Below are 18,141 nucleotides of genomic sequence, written 5' to 3'. Positions count from 1 at the left end.
ATACAGTGGAGTGGCAAACAGTAAAGAGGCATGGAGTGGCGTTGAGTGGGAGAGTGGAGTGGCGTAGAGTGGAGGGGTGTACAGTGGAATACCACACAGTGGATTAGCGTACAGCAGAGTGGCATAAAGTGGAGTGGTGTAGAGTGGATTTGAGTACACTAGGACAGCATAGATTGAAGTGGCGTAAGGGGGAGTGGCATAAAGTGGAGTGGCATAGACTGTACTCACAGAAAGTGGAGTGGTGTATAGTGGCACAGAGTAGAGTGTCATACAGTAGAATAGCGTAGAGTGAAGTGGTGTAGATCAGACTGGTGTACTGTGGAATAAATTAGAATGTAGTGGTGTAGAGTGGAATAGAGTAGAGTTCAATAGGGGAGAGTGGAGAAGCGTAGAGTTGAATATCGTACAGTGTTATGGCCCACAGTGGAGTGGCATAGAATGAAGTGGTGTGGAGTGGAATATCGTAGAGAGGAGTGGCCAAGAGTGAAGTGGCCTCGAGTGCAGTCTAGTAGAGTGGCGTACGGTTCGGTGACAGAGTGGTGCAGAGTCCAGTGGCATAGAGTGGAGTAACGAATAGTGGAATAGCGAAGCATGAAGGGGCATAGAGTGGAGTAGTGCTCAGTGGATTGGGGTAGAGTGAAGTAGCATAGAGTACACTGGCGTACAGTAAAGTGGCACAGAGTGGAATAGCATAGAATGTAGTGGCATACGGTGGTTTAGAGTTGAGTGACATGTAGTGGAATAGTGTAGAGTGGGGTGGCATACAGTCGAGTTGCGCAGAGTACACTGGTTTATAGTAGAGTGGTGTATAGTGGAGTTGCATAGAGTCAAACCGTATTGAGTGGAGTAGCATAGAGTGGAGTGATGTGGAGAGGAGTGGCATAGAGCAGAGTGACGTAAAGCGGAGTGGCACACAGTTGAGTGTCATACAGTGGAACAGCATAGAGTGGAGTGGCATTCACTGGAGTGGAGTACAGTAAAGTGGCATAGAGTGGAGTGGCAATAAATGAACAGCATAGAGTGGAGTGGCGTAAAGTGGAATAGAGTAGCACAGAGTAAAGTGACGAAGATTGGAGGGCCATAGAGTGGAGTATCATAGAGTGGATTGGCATAGAGTGGAGTGGCATAGAGTGGAGCTGAGTACACTGGAACAGCGTAGAATGGAGTAGCATAGAGGGGAGTGGCATAAAATGGAGTTGCGTAGACTGCAATCATGTAGAGTGGCATATAGTGTCGTAGAGTGTAGTACAGTGAAATAGCATAGAGTGGAGTAGTGTTAGAGTCCAGTGGCTTACAGTGGAGTGTTATACAGTAGAGTGGCGTAGATTAGAGTGGCATACTGTGGAATAGGTCAGAATGGAGTGGAGTGGCACACAGCTGTGTCATACAGTGGAACAGCATACAGTGGAGTGGCATACAGTGTAGTGACATGGAGTGGAGTACAGTAAAGTGGCAGAGAGCAGAGGCGTTACATGGAGTGGTGTAAAGTGGAATAGAGTAGCATGTAGTGAAGTGGCAAAGAGTGGCGGGTGTAGAATGTTGTATCATACAGTAGACTTGCGTAGAGTGTTGTAGAGGGGAGTGGAGTACACTGGAACAGCGTAGAGTGGAGTGGCGTAGAGGGTAGTGGAATAAAATGGAGTGGCATAGACTGTAATCATCTAAAGTAGGGTGGCATATAGTGGCAGAGAGGGATGTACAGTGGGATAACAGTGGAGTAGTGTAGAGTGCCTGCATACAGTGGATTGATGTACAGTAGGGTGGTGTAGGTTAGAGTAGCGTACAGTAGAATAAGTTACACTGGAGTAATGTAGAGTAGAGTAGCCTACAGTCAAATAACGTATATTGTTATGGCCTACAGTGTAGTGGCATAGAACAGAGTAGCGTGGAGTGGCATAGAGTGGAACATTATAGAATGAAGTGGCATACAGTGAAGTGTCGTAGAGTAGCGTACAGTGGAGTTGCATAGAGTGGAGTTGAGTACAGTGGCATAGTGTGGAATAGCGAATAGTGGAATAGCGAAGCATGAAGTGACACAGAGGGGAGAGGTGTAGAGTGGAGTAGTGTGCAGTGGATGAGTAGAATGGAATTGCATAGAGTGGAGTGAGGTACAGTAGAGTGGCACAGAGTGGAGTGAGGCACAGCAGAGTGGCATAGGGTAGTGTGGTGTTCAGTGGAGTGGCATAAAGTAGAGTGGTGCAAAGTGGAGTAGCATACAGTGGAGTATAGTAGCATAGAATATCGTAATGTGGGGTGGTGTAGAATGGAGCAGCTTAGAATGGAGTGGCGTAGACTGGAATAGTGGAGTGGCGTACAGTGGAGTGGCATAAGTTGGAGTGTCATAGAACAGAGGGATGTACAGTGGAATAGAGTAGTGTGGAGTTGCATAGAGTCGAGTGGCATACAGTGGAATAGAATAGCGTGGAGTGGCAGTGTTTGGACAAAATATTGATTTAAAAATATTGAGAGGCAGAAATATCGGAAAATATATATTGTTATAAATATTGTGATGCACAAATATCGTTGGAGAGAATATTGCTTTTTTGAGGTAAGTAATATGGGTATGAATAATATCAATGTTGTTAGTATAATTTTCAATAAAATAATGGTTCAAAATATAGTTATTTGGTATAAAGATTATCTTTTCTCTAAAGACTGCCAGACTAGTGGTGGCAGTTAAACTGCCGCAGCTGTTGCGGTCCAACCACCACATTATGACCCTGTCGGTCGGACCGCCAAACGACTGCTGTCTCCGCCAGGATCTTTGATCCTGACGGGATGACATCGGTCATGGTTGTAATCAGCTGAAGTCAGGGCTGCCATGCTGATTAGACAACAAGTGTAGGGGCCCCCCTCCCCAGCCCTGTCAGAATGCGCACTACCTGCTCAGCTCTGAGGGCCCTAGGGAGGCACCCTGTGCCACCACATTGGAGCAGAGTCAAATGCCGCTGCACGTTTTCCACTGGGCTGACCACCAGAAACCTCCTGCCGATCAGCCCTGTGGAAAACTCATAATGGGGCTGGTGGGGAGCCCACCAGCACCGTGGCAGTCTTTTCATTGGGAGTTTGGCGATCGGGTATTTCCGACCTCCAGACTCATAATCAGCACCACAGACTGTAATTGTGAGTAATTTACTTTTTTTATTTTTATGTATTTTATAGTAATTTGTAGTGAGGGTGTTGGGTTTAAAGGGGACTATATTGTGAATTTAATTAGTTAATGCTAATTATGAATTACTTGATAAATTTTATTTAGCCATATGATTAATATTTGCTATGTAAATTGTGTAATATTGATTTATTTTCATTATATATTTTTTGCAGGCTTTTTGGTTTGAAGGGGTATAGGGTTTGAAGTTAATTAAGTAATAATTAATAATTAGGTAATTGCCAATTGCTTATTTAATTGATTTTAATTATATAATTCATGGAGTAACTTTTTATTTTAGTTATATTTTAGTGGCAGGAACGCTAGGTTTTTAGGCATCTAGGGTGGGAAGTTAATTCAGTAATAGCAAACAATTTGTTAATAATTTGTAATTAATTATTGAAATAATTTTTAATTCTGTAAAATACTGATTTAGTTTACTGATATTTTAGATGCAGGATGCTAGGTTTGTAGGGGTATGGGGTTGGAAGTTATTCATTATTATTTGCAAATGAATTATTTAATTCAATTGTAAATATCTAAAGTATGGAATGGAATACTCATTTATTTTAATTATATTTTTGTTGTGGAAGATATGTAGGGTTCTAGGATGGGAAGTTAATTAGGTAATAATCATTTAACAATTAATCATGCATTGTCTATTAATTATTTAATTGATTTTAAATGGGTACATTATGAAATACTTATCTTTAAGTTATATTTGAGTTGCGGGCTGCTATGTTCGTAGGGGTATAGGGTGGAAGTTAATTAATTAATAATCAAATACTACTTATTTAGTAATTGATAATTGCGTATTTTATTGAAACATAATTATGTAACTTGGATAATGTGTTATTTTTTATTACATATCTATACATTTTTATGTTAGTTCATAATTTTTATATTAGGATTTTAGTATATTTTCTATATTTATGACGTTACTTATTTATGCGATGTGTTTGACATGAAGTACATACCCTCCTCTTGTTTAAACTGCAGTAGGAATAGTAAAATGAACCTCTTTGTGCAATTCAATACTTTCCCTACTATTGCGCTGTTTCCAACGGGAAAAGTAAACCTCACCCCTTAAAAATCCAATGAATTTCCCAAATGTTGCACAGACTGGAGTGGAAACAATACATTTTACCCCTCTGAAGTTCAAAACTTTTGCTACCATTGCATAAACTAGAATGGGAATAGTATATTTAATATTCTTAGAGTCCAACAGTTTTCATAATTTGTTGGTTAAATAGAGCTTACAGCATTAATTATTTCCTTTTTTAGATTTTACATTGTTTTTATTTTCAAGTGTATATTAATATGCATGGTATTTTATGTAAATGTATTTATTGGATTTTTCAATTTTTTATATTTAATTTTTTGTCTACATGAATAATATTTTTTCCTTAAACTCAAACAGGCAGTGCGCCACTAAAAAAGCAACTATTAGATACAGTAAAAAGAGAGTCCAATACTTCGGTAGTGGTGATGAAGCAAATCTTCCATTTAATTATTTTCAATTCCAATATTTGGTATTCGCACAGTTGTCTTATTGTGGCACAAGGTACAGAAAATTATCAGCCAACGTGTTTTGCCCATCAACAGAGGGCTTTTTCAGGGCTGTAATATCACATAGAACAAAGATATACGAAATATAATAAAGGGAAATGAAATAAATGCATGGATGCAAAAATGGTAATACGCTACATAACAACACGACCTGAGTCCCTATTATAAACAGTACAAAAACACGTGAAGGGGCATGAACGTGCATAAGTATTATCATGTCTAAATAAAAGGTGTCTTAAAAGACTCAAACAGGTATCAGGGAGGACCGACAAACCATCTTGACAGTATTTCAAATAAGGATCTTGTTACAAGTACATGGGAACGCCGAGCATCAGTGCTCCATAGACACGAAAATAGAAGATGGACTGAATTGAAAGGTCATCTTATGAGCAGATGTAACAAAATGATGGACTGGATGCCACAACATGCTGAATCAGGAAAAATGTGAAACGAAACACAGAAACATGGACAGAGAGAAAGGGAAAAAGGAAAACCTATAAGACCCAATGGAAAATGATGTGCTGGGAATACCAAAATGGTTAACAATGAGGGCCAATTGCAAATTTCAAAAATTTCACTTGAAACAAACAAGATGTATGTGTAGGTCTTGATAATAAACAAATCAAGCCTATTCATCGTATAAAGAGCTAAACAAATATAATGATATATACAATAACATTACAAGAAACAAATTTACATGTAATTTATACATTTTGACATTCATATTAGATAGGTGAATATTTCCCAGTCCATAAGGACTGAGTTTTGATACATCATACCGTAAGCCATTAGAAATAATTATTAACTCATTCAAGTAACAATGAACAGTATACATACACTAGCTAGACATAGTAGTCCCGATCAAACATTGTCTTATTAATCAAAACACAGACATTATATTTGAGGAAACAGTGCTATGTGAGCTGTTAATGAGTAACTAGTATCATTATTTTTAACAGCACGTAAATGTTCCTGTAGTCTAAGTTTTAAAGATTGTCTGGTACTTCCCACATAGATTATATTACATGCACACCCCAGGACATAAATAACAAATTTTGTATTGCAATTAATGAAATGCTTAATGGTGAATGTCCTGGTATTGTTATAACAAAATTCTATAGTTTTGTCAAGACCAAAAATACAAATTTTACATTCATGGCAAGTGAAAAAGCCCCTTGGTTTTGTAGAAAGCCATGTGGTGGGACTGGGGACAGAGATATAGCTGGGACATAGTGGTTCCCTTAATGTCAACCCTCTACGGTAAGTAATTTTGGGTTTCTTTGATAGGTGTCCTTTGAGACCCGGGATTTCAGTCAGTAAGGACGAATGACGTTTTAAGATTTTAAAAATGTCCTGACTATGAGCTGTATAATGAGTCACAAATGACAGCAATTCCATATGGTTCTTGTTGTCTCCATGAGGTTTTGAAATCAAAGTCTCTTTCCTGGGTATTTTCATAATACATTTTTCTGCTTGTAAAAGGATCTTATGATTATAACCTCTCTTGCTGAATCTCTGTTTTACAAGTTGAATCTGTGTGAGAAATTTATTGTTGGTACTGCATTCCGGTCTCACACGCACCATTTCACCAAAAGGAATATTATGAATTACCGAAATAGGGTGGGCACTGGTTGCATGGAGAAGACTATTACAAGCTGCGGATTTTCTATATAAAACACTCTGTATATAATTCTGCTCTATGAAAAATCTGATGCCCAAGAAGTCAATGGTATCTTTACTATAATGTAAACTGAGTTTTACGTTGTAAGGGTTGTCATTGAGAAAGGCATGGTACATAGTAAGTTGTTCAATTATGATAATATCATATATATACCTCCCCCAGAAGACAATAAACTCAGTCCAGGGGGAGGCATGTTTTCCCCAGGCATGCATTTTCTCATACCAGCCCATGAACAAACAAGAGTATGATTGGGCAAATTTTGAACCCATAGCCGTCCCTTGGACCTGTTGAAACCACTCAGTATTGTGTAGAAAGTTATTTTTGGACAAAATAATCTCAATCATTCCTATAAGCATCTGGTTATGCACAAAATGATCAGCAGATCGAGTATTTAAATATGAAGTGACTGCTTGTATACCAAAGGGTTTTTGGATGCACGTGCATACACTATTCACATCCATGGTGACAAATATAAGGTCATCCGACCAAGTGAAGTCCTCGAATTTACTGAGGATATCTTTACTATCCTGTATGAAAGAAGATAAGTTACAAACAAACTTTTGTAGGAAAGTATTCACATATTCTGACAGTTTCTCTGTAGGTGAATCAATGCCAGATATGATAGGTCTTCTGGGGGGGAAGTTGCCTCCTTTGTGTATTTTTGGAAGAAGAATATATATACAGGGGTATTTGGGATTAGTTGCAGTAAGATATTTAAATTCATGATTAGAGAGTAGACCTAATTCATGCCACCCCCATAGTTTATTAGTAATATATTCCGTCAAGTAACCAATTGGATTATTTGTAAGGTGCTTATAATACGTGGCATCAGCCAGTTGTCTGTTTATTTCTTCCATATAATCACATCGGTTCATGATGACCACGTTACCGCCCTTATCTGCCTCACGAATCACTATTTTTTCCTTATTCAAGTGTTGGATTTTTCAATTTTTTATATTTTATTTTTTGTCCACATTAATATATTTCTTTTATTCAATTTGTCATATTGGTACGGTTTTATTGTTCATGTATGTTTTATATATATGTATAAAAATATTTATTTTACAGCATATTCATTTTAATAAATGTGTTATTATTATATATATATATATATATATATATATATATATATATATATATATATATATATATATATATATAATAACAAGTGCTCGAACAGGAACTCAATCGCCCCAAGAGGGGTGGTGCAAGAAACCGCCACGAGCAAGCCGGTATTCATCAATCAAAAAAAAGGTAGCACTTGCACACTCAGGACTCCAGGAAAAGCAAAATAAAGTTTAATATTACTATCTCCATCTTTACAACTAATATATACAAAGTATTTATCAATGTATTTCTATACTTAAATTCTTCTTTCAGATGTGAGGGGTCGGATGGAAATCTATTGTCATCATTGTCATCATTCTTTGTAGGTGTCACGTTAGTGGTGGGGGACCCTCCTTGCAGAGTTTACAGATAAGAAGATTTTAAGTGTAGTAATACATTGATAAATACTTTGTATATATTAGTTGTAAAGATGGAGATAGTAATATTGTGCTACAGTGTTTGATTGTTGTATATTTATATTCCTATGAAGACCTTATTTATAGTATTTTACTATTTAATCTAATGGTCCGGTGAATATTAATTTTATTTGATTACACTGTTATCTGTTGTCATCTCTCTTTTTTCTCCTGTTACACAGAAAATGGTAATACTTATATACTTATATATTGACTCCACTGCAAGTGCAACAATATATCTTGGAGTCGGTTATTATGTTTCAAAGAACTGTATATGTTAGGGGGTCGTGGTGTATTGATCTAATCATGTGTTATTGTCCCATTTCTATGTTTATGTTGAGACAGTATTTAATGGTGATTTGGAGGTGGTGTTTATCACGTGACCAAGGCTGCTGTTACAGCCGAAACGCGCTGTGTTGTATTAAACTTTATTTTGCTTTTCCTGGAGTCCTGAGTGTGCAAGTGCTACCTTTTTTTATTTTCTGATTTTATATATATATATATATATATATCTCATATATGTGTGTTCATATATTAGTCAAATATATTTTATTTACATTATATTAAAATTATATATTAAACTATTTAACATTTAGTACTTTGAATTACGTATATTTCAAAATCAATATTTTTGTCTATTTTTATGATATTTTTGTACTTACCAATATAACTATAGGATTATGATATTGTAGTTAACAATATTGTTGACTCAATATTTTTTTTGTCAGCAATACTGTTTACCACAATACTGTGTCAGTGATCCAAACGACGTACAGTAGAGAGGTGCAGAATAGAGTGGGGTGGAGTGGTGCAGAGTCAAATCGCATAGAGCGTAATGGTGTAGAGTGTAGTGGCATGGCCTGTAGTAAGGAAATAAGTTACTTACCTGTAACTATAGTATTGGAATCTTTCATAGATTCACATTCTTGAATCAATCATTCCCCTTAGAAAAGATAATGGCCCTCATTACAACCCTAGCGGTCAGTGGAGAAATGGCGGTAATACCGCCAACAGGCTGGCGGAAAAAAATTGCATTACAAGCTTGGTGGTGACAGCCATGCTAAACCCCAACTTCTCCACTCCGACCGCCAGGGTGGAAACGACCGCTGGGCTGGAGACTTCGGTTTCCAGACCAGCAGCTGTCACTACACTGCCGGCGGTATCACGACCCCGCATACCGCCATGGATTTCGTGGGGTTCTGTACCACCATGAAATCCATGGCGGTAGGCACTTTCAGTGCCAGGGAATTCCTTCCCTGGCACTAAAAGGGGTCTCCCCCCCTCCCCTGAGTCCTCCCCTCACACCCCAAAGGTGGCAGGACCCCTCTCCCCACCCCCCCAACATTGACACACACCCCCCTACACGCATACATACACTACAACCATACATACCCACACACATACAGACATTCCAACAGACATACACACAGACATACACGCACACATACACACAGACATACAGACAGACATGCACACATTTTCCACACACTCAACACACACCCCGCATGCATACACGCACTCACACACCCCCTTCTACACTCTCACACGCACACCCCCATTCACGCACACAACACACAACACCCCCCCACCCCCCTCCCCTTACGGACGATCAACCTTACCTGGTCCAGTGATCCTCCGGGAGGGAACGAGATCCATGGGGGCTGCTCTGCCGCCAGCTTCCTGTCACCAGAACACCGCCACACCGAATCATGGAACGTGATTCAGTAGGTGGTGTTCTGATAACGTGGCAGTGGAGGTGGAGCAGCCTCCACTTCCCCGCCGACCGCCAGTATTGCTGCTGGCGGCTCTCCATCTGAAAAAGGATGGAGGGCTGCCAGCAGTCATAATCCGCTGTGCGGAAAACCACCTGCACTGGCGGTCTTCAGCACGGCGGTACCTCGGCGGTCTTGCAGAAAGACCGCTGAGGTTAAAATGAGGGCCAATGTCCCCAAAGACATAATAGCAATAAATCACAGCTCTACTTTTAAGTAATTTATCCAAGTCCTTATGTAAAAAAGGGACCAAACTCCAGCATTAACCAATCAGATAATCCCACCCTCTAGAACCCTCCTGAGAAAAGCCCCATTACCTCAGATTTTCTAAGCACTAGTGCGTATCCTAAAAGTTGACTGAGTAAGTAAAAAGGTGATCTTCCTCCGGGAGGTGGGTGGGTTGCATGTGAATCTATGAAAGATTCCAATACTGGAGAACTATAGTTACAGGTAAGTAACTTATTTCCTTACTCGAGTATTGGAACTTTCATAGATTCACATGCTTTAATCAGACTATAAAGCAGTATCCATAGCACACTGCATTGACAATAAATCTGTAGAATTACTGACAGATACCTATCTTATCTGAAATTGCATATTAGTACTCTAACAAGTAATGATGCTGTTACTTATAAGCACAAATATCCATGCTCGTCAACAACTATATCCACATACAAAGCACAACTATTAAAATATGCAATGTGCAGTACTAGAAAAGAAGGATGGAGGGAGGTAGAGTTAGCTCACCATTACTGGAACAGATGCCACAGGACTGCCTGTCCCACTGATACATCTCCTTGAGGTATGGCATCCAGACAGTAGTGTCTTATAAACGTGTGGGTACTTTTCCAGATGGCCGCTCTGCAAATGTCTTGTAGGGGTTGTTGGACTTTTGGCCATACGCATGGTCATCCCTAGTCTTTTTGCCTCCTTCCTCCTGGTTTTTCTGACCTCTTGCTGTTGGCTCTAGGACTCTGAGCACTTTATCACTGCTGACCAGTGCTAAAGTGCAGGTGCTCTCTCATCTAAAGTTGGTATGATTGGCTTATACCTAATTGGCATATTTAATTTACCTATAAGTCCCTTGTACAGTGGTATCTCTATACCCAGGGCCTGTAAATTAAATACTACTAGTGGGCCTGCAGCGCTGCTTGCGCCACCCACTGAAGTAGACTTTCAAACCTGTCTCAGGCCTGCTAGCGCAGGGCCTGTGTGCGCAGTTCTCTGCCACAGGGACCTGGCATCTAAATTTACTTGCCAGGCCCAGAACTCCCCTTTTACTACATGTAAGTCACCCCTAAAGTACGCCCTAGCTAGCCCTATGGGCAGGGTGCTATGTATGTAGAAAGGCAGGACATGTGCCATATTGCATGGCCTGTCCTGGTAGTGACAAACAGCCTAACTTGGTGTCTCACTGCTGTGAGTGCTGCCTTCTCATAGGATTGCATTAGAAATGCCCTGCCTTAGGTGTAAGGGGTATTGTCTGATTTATGAGGGGTAGCGTAGGCGTGTTTGGTATGGTTGTGATGGGGATAATAAATACTGCTTACTGGTGTGGGTGTATTTTTTATTACTATCACAGAAATGCCACTTCTAGAAAGTGCGCATTTATCTGTGCTTATGATTCTGGTGTTTTGCAGCTTGACTCCAATCCACGTCTGGGCAGAGTGACAGTTGGGGCTTTGTGCATACTTTTCAGACAGACTGTACACAGGGAGGGTGGAGGTGTCACTGAGGTGCATCTACATACTGAATAGTCTTCCTGGGCTGAGAGAAGGGAGAGGCGGGGCACACCTACATTTGTAAAGGCTGTGCCCTGGCCTCACACAATAGGGTCGTTAACCCCCCACTGATGTTTGGAGCCTGTGCTGAAAGGAGAGAGGGGGCACTCCCAGAACCAGTTGTGACTGGCTGGAACCTCCTCTCCCTGTCATTGTAAAACACTGTAAAAAAGGACTATAAGTACAGGGGAATTTTCCCCACAATTTGAACATTCTTGGAACTTGAAACTGGACACAGAACGCTGATGAATGGACTCACCAGGAAACCGCCATGGACTGCTGCTGCTGCTGTGCTGACCTGTGACCTGCCTGGTCACTAGGAGGAACTGCCACCATCTGCACCCCTTGTGCTGGCCTGTAGCTGGGCCCACCAGCCCTGTGCTCCTTCTTGTTTAGTTGTTCCCAGGGGCAGGGTGCTGTGGCCCCTGACCCCTGCAACGATCTTTTACATCTTTGCCAGGAGGGAGCGCGAGGCGCCCCCCCTCCCCCTTTAAAGGATTTCCCTGACTTGGGCCCCCCCTTGGAGAGGGCCGGTGGAGGCCCGGGGGGCCCCCCAGTGATCACGGGTCCCAGAAGGGGCCCGTCAAAAATTCAGAGAGGGTGCGTGCCGCCCCTCTCGGTCTGCCATGTTGAGGGAGGCCCCCGTTTTTGCGCAGAGGAGCGCCGGGGGCCCCATTAGTTGTTTTAGGCACTGGAAGTGCCTCCCCATCAAGACAGGTACTTTTAAATGGACCAATATGTTCCTAATCTAAAGTTCTTTCTACAGACTTTGCTATTATGATATATTGCCTACCTGTTCTATGATGCTTTTACATATGTGTGCACATGTTCCTTTTATGGGCGTGACTTGCTAATATGTTTCCCTAACTTGCCATAGGTTTTCTAATGTTCCTACTATGGGCGTTTTATGATATTCTTATGACAAGTGTTCTAATGTGATAACGTGTTCCTGACTACTGCTTATGTTGCAGAATACTGAGTAACCTGTGTGTTATGTGTGACTACTGCTAGTTTGCAGAGTAACTAATGTGTAACGTTCTGACAACTGCTAAGGTAGCAGGAAAGTACTGTTATGTGATGTTGGTCTGATAATTACGTTGTGTACAATACAGTATATTTTCATATAATCTGGTGTTGTGTTTCCTTTGTGGTGGGGATATTGCGTCACATGTATGTGTGTGTTGTGCAAACGCTTTACACATTGCCTCCGGGTTAAGCCTGACTGCTCGTGCCAAGCTACCAAGGGGGTGAGCAGGGGTTATCTTGGACGTGTAACTCCCTTGCCCTGACTAGAGTGGGTAAGTTCTGCCTGGCTGAGGTGCATACCCTAGCTAACTAGAAACCCCATTTCTAACAGGGGTACACCTGCGAACAGTGCCAATGATGTTGAGACAGATCTTGTGGAACGTGCCCTTACTAAGAATTGTAATGGCTTTTCAGATGCCTGGTGACATAACTTTATAGCAGCTACTATCCATCTTGCTATTCTTGTTTCGAAAGGGATTGGCCCTTTCACGGGGCGCAATAAGCAACAAATAACTCTTTTGACTTGTTAACATGTTTGGTTTTCTCCAAATAAAACGTAATATTCCTTTTTATGTCTAGCGAATGAAGAGCCCTTTCTGCTGTAGATGACGGATTTGGGAAGAAAGACTTCAAGATCAAAGGTTTGTTAATGTGGAAGTCTGATGGTACTTTTGGAACAAATTTTGGTTTTGTGCGAAGGATCACTATTGTGTTTAAATTGGAGGAAAGGTTCTTGAATGGTTAGAGCCTGGATTTTGCTGATGCGTCTAGAAGAAGTAAGGGCCACCCGAGGAGCAACTTTCCACGGTAAGTATTTCAATTCCGCTTTGTGAATGGGTTCAAACGGATGTCTCCTAAGCTGAGATAGAACTGTGTTGAGTTGCCAGGAGGGTGGAGATCTTACTGGCGGAAAAACTTTAAAGAGTCCTTTCAGAAACTGTTTTATTAACTGGGAGGACCATAAAGACAGAGATGTGGGGGAACGTCTGAAATGAGATATGGCCATCAGGTGTACTCTAATGGAGGCATGAGCTAATCCCGACGATGCCAGATGTAGGAGATACGGCACTATCTCCTCTGGAGGCGACAATAGCAGATTAATCAGTTCTTTCTGACACCATAAGCAAAACCTTTTTCATTTCAGAGAGTATGATTTGTTTGTGCTATCCCCTCTGGCATTTGAAAGTACTCTCCTACATTCGGGGTGAATGTTTAAATGGGCATACTCATTGTGTTCAGGAGCCAAGCTGATAACTTTAGTGTTTTCGGGTTTGGATGCAAGACTTGACCCTAGTTCCTTGTTAGGAGCTATGGTGAGACTTTCAGTAGAATGCGATCTTTGTCTGAGAACAGGAGCTGTTCCGAAAACCAATGTGGGAGACACCAATACAGAGCTATCAGGACTAGTCTGCAACATTCTCTCTTGATTTTTATGAGCACTCTTGAAATCAGGGGAATGGGTGGAAATGTATAGGCAAATATTCCGTACCATGCCATTGAAAAGGCATTCCCCCACGAGCCCGGATGGTGATCCTAGCTTGCATAGAAGCAGCATTTGGTGTTCTGCAGAGTTGTGAAGAGATCTAGGTTGGGCTTTCCCCATTCCTTGAAGACCTGGTCAAGCGCCTCTTGGTTCAACTCCCATTCGTGACAGGAGGATGTTAGTCTGCTGAGGGTCTCTGCTGTCTCGTTCTGTTTTGCTAGCAGGTGTTCTGTTCTTAAACTGACCCCATTTTGAATAGCCCAATTCCAAATATTTTGAGATTCTCGAGATGGGAGAAAAGACTTTGTTCCTCCCTGTTTGTTCGGGTAATGCATTGTTAATGTATTGTCCGTTCTTCTGAGAACTGCAGATTGTTTTAGTCTGGGGAGGAAAGCCTGCAGAGCCAGAAAAACTGCTCTGAGCTCTAAGAAATTGATGTGATATTTTTAAAAAGAGCTGTTCCACCTTCTGCTGACCTGTAGATCTTGAAGGTAAGCCCCCCCCATATCCCTCCAGAGAGGCATCTGTGGTAATGACCAACGGGGGTCGATGGGGCAAAAATGAAAGACCTATTGCAATGTTTAATTGTTCTGATCACCAGTTGAACACTTCGATCTGGCGTGGAGTCACTGTGACTGAGTTGTTGAATGAGCCCTCCTTTTGAACCCATTGAAGATCCAATTCTTCTTGCCGGGGGTGCATTCTTAGGTGACAAAATGGAATTAGCTGAATGCAAGATTACATCATCCCCAGTAGCGATTTGTAACTGCGTACTGAAAGACTTTCTTCTGAACTCTGTTTGCTAGAGACATGAGTTTGGTTTGTCTCTCCAATGTAGGGAAGGCCTTGTCTCTGACTGTCTATTGTTTCCCCTAAAAAATGTGTTACTCTTGTTGGCAAGAGCTGTGATTTGTTCCAATTCAGGCTGAGACCCAATTTGTCAAATAATTCTATGCATGCCTTCGTTGAGTCGTGAGCCTCTTGATACGATCGCACCTTTTATCAGCCAATCGTCTAAATAGGGAAAAATCTTATGTTTTTTCCTCCTCAGCCAAGCTGCTACCAGAGCCAGAAGATTCTGGGGGCAGATTTCAGGCCAAATGGAAGAACTCTGAACTGGAAATGGCTGCCGGCTACTGTGAAACAAAGGAATTTTCTGTGGGCAGGTGAAATTGGGATATGAAAGTATGCATCCTGTAGATCCAGGGTTGCCATAAAGTCCCTGTGATTAATGGGGAGAAGAATGTCCTGCAACATGACCATGTGAAAGGTTTGACGTATTTGTTTAAGTCCCGGAGGTCGAGAATGGGACACCATCCCTCCCAGTTCTTGCGTATTAGAAAGAAACGGGAGTAAAAACCTCTGCCCTTTTCCAAAGAAGGGACTGTCTCCATAGCTCCCTTCTTTAGCATGGTCTCGACCTCCAACCGGAGTTATTTTAGATGCTTTTGAAGGAAGGTATGTGGAGAGTGTGATGGTGGGATTTGGATGAACTCCAAAGTGTGGCCAAATTGAACTATCTTTAATACCGACTGGTCCAACGTTATTTCTTGCCATTTTTTTAAAAAGTGGCATATTCATCCCCCTATTCTATGGATTGGTGGTGGGGATGTAGCCGGAGCCTGAGAGGTGTCATTGGCGACGAACAGTCTTTGCCCTGACGTGCTCTACCCCTAGGAGGAGGTCTGGAATGGGACGCCTGGAGTGGGTACCTCTCTGGAGATTGTGTTTGAAACTGCTGAGTCACATAGGAGGGATAACAAAAGTTTTGAAAACTCCCTCTATATGATGGGATTCCTCGCCCTTTGGAGGCTCGAAAAGCCAACTTCTTGAATTGTAGGATACTCAATGATCTGGCAGTGTCTGTATCAGTTTTTATTGCTTGCAAGGCTTCATCGACATGTTTGCCAAAAAGGGCCTCCCCATCAAACAGAAGGTCCAATACCTTATTCTGTACTTCCGGTCGAAAGGAAGTTGCCCTAAGCCAGCCTTGTCGTCAGAGCACCACCCCACCTGCTAGTTGTCTAAAAGTAGTGGTAGCAATATCCATTGCGCAATCAATAACCTCAGCCGAGGTGCTGTCCCCGTCCAACAGGATCTTCTTTACTTCCACCTTTGAATCCAACGGAAGCTGGTCCAGATATGGAGCAATATCCACCTATAATTGCCTGTTGTATCTGCCCAAAATTGCCAAAGAGTTTGCTGCTCTCACTATAAGCCCTGACATAGAGGAAAACCACTTCCCAATGTTGTCCAGCCTTCCACCTTCCTTGTCTGTAGGTGCTGACATTGACGTTGATGGATTCCTTGAATGCCTCTGCGCTGCCTGAGTTATGACTGAGTCTGGCTTCAGATGGCCAATGAGAAATGTTGGAGAGTCTTCTGGAGCCTAATACTTTTTGTCTAACCTTGTCACAGTAGCTGGGTTTTTTATTACCTTCAGATCTTTCTCCCAGATGTAACTCACTATGGGTATGGAGCGTATGCTCTCTTGAAAGGGCTTCTTAAAATCGTATAGGAAGCAGTCCATTTGCTTAGATGGCATGGGCAGCGCAAATCTCTTCACTACTCTTTCAAGCAGATTATGGAAACCCCCAGTGTCTCCTGGGGGTGATTCCCCTGGAGTAGGCGATGGAGATGGTGGGGTTGGTAATATATAGTTGTCCCAATCAGATTGTGTGTCCTGGAGCTCCCCTTCCTCTCTCTTCATCTGAGGAGTCTGTAACTTGCATAAAGGTTCTCTGCGGGGTACTCCTCGCCGATCTAGGCGACAACATAGGTTGTGGTACTGGGATGGAAGGTATTGACGGTGGGGGTTCTGTTGGGATTTTCGCTGACCGTGGTGCCGACGGAAACCTCTTTTTGTAGTCTGTCAACATAAGTTGGAGATCAGAGATAAGGATACAGACCATATCCTCTAGCACACCTTGTTGGTCTCTCTGAGGAGAATAATACTGCTGGTGATATTCCTCTTCATCTTGACACCTGACGTGGAGCTGAGAAGGATTGTGAGCTGCTCCAAATGGCCCATCATCATCCGAATCTTCCTCCAGTAGATGGGCCGGAAGTAAAGGTGTGACCTTACTTGGAGACGTGGCATGCGGCGGTATGCCCTCTTTTCCAGTTAAGACCTGAATTTTTCTCCTCATCGATGGTGTCGACGAGGTCGTCGACAAAGTCGTCTTGATCAGCGAGGGTCCGCCTCTGGTCGCTGTTGACAGTGTCATCAATGATGTTGTTGCCACCGGAATCTTCGTCGTCGATGGTATCGATGATGGCGTCATCGATGACGTTGAGGACGTCTTTATTTTCATTGTCGCTAGTCTGGACTTAGATACCGTCGATGTAGACGTCATCAACGAGCAGTAAGTAACAGTAGATAGACTGGTAACCATCGATGTTGTTGTCGCTGATACAGCCGCCATATATATTATCGTCGTCGATGGTGTCGACGACGATGACTTCGTTGACGGTAGGGTCGTCGTTGACGGTCTGTCACCTGGGGCTGAAGAAGGCTTTTTAAAGGTAGTACTAATCTTCAGTGGAGGTGTGGATGGCTCTGAAGGCCGGTGTTTGGATTTTGATGAAGATTTTCTCTCATGAGGTGATGTTAATAGACTGAGGCCTTCACCAGACCTCGTGAGGTCTTTTTAAAAGCTTTTGAGGGTTGCCCTGAACCCTTTTCAGAGTGAGGCGATCTTTGTCTTTTTGGGACCAGGAAGATTCCTCACTGTCAGAATCTGAGACAGGGTTTTTCCTTGTTTAAAGCTTTTGGAGCCATATGAGCAGTCTTTCCTCTCTATCCTTTAGAGTTTTTGAAGAAATGTTGTTGCATCCAGCAGCAGAATGTTCATGATAGAGGCAATATATACAGTCTCTAAGTGGCTCCTCAGAGTGGAGCCTTTTCTTTCCTCATGTAATGCAGGCTCTGAAAAGACTTTTCCTCTCTTTGTCAGACATTATGCTTATAATGTAAGCCCCCAGATATTCTGAGTGTGAACAAGAAACTTTTAGAACAGAGAATAATCCCAGATGTGGCGGTAAAGTCTATTCCAAAAGGAAAAAATTAGCACAGCTCAGTGGAGACTACCTAGCACAACGTGCAGTAGAAAATCTGAGGTACTGAAGCTTTTCTCAGGAGGGTTCTAGAGGGTGGGA

General features: G+C 42.1%; 1 protein-coding gene across 1 annotated transcript in view; it reads right to left on the bottom strand.

The window, feature by feature from the left end:
* The window catches only part of LOC138259410 (girdin-like), a 632,998-nt gene that overhangs the window by 161,283 nt on the left and 453,574 nt on the right, over positions 1-18,141 (bottom strand). The window lies entirely within an intron of this gene.

This window comes from Pleurodeles waltl, chromosome 9 (genome assembly GCF_031143425.1).
Source record: "Pleurodeles waltl isolate 20211129_DDA chromosome 9, aPleWal1.hap1.20221129, whole genome shotgun sequence".
Classification (NCBI taxonomy): Eukaryota; Metazoa; Chordata; class Amphibia; order Caudata; family Salamandridae; genus Pleurodeles; species Pleurodeles waltl.
The sequence above is the reverse complement of the archived record's forward strand: the minus strand, read 5'-3'. Positions and strand labels throughout refer to the sequence as shown.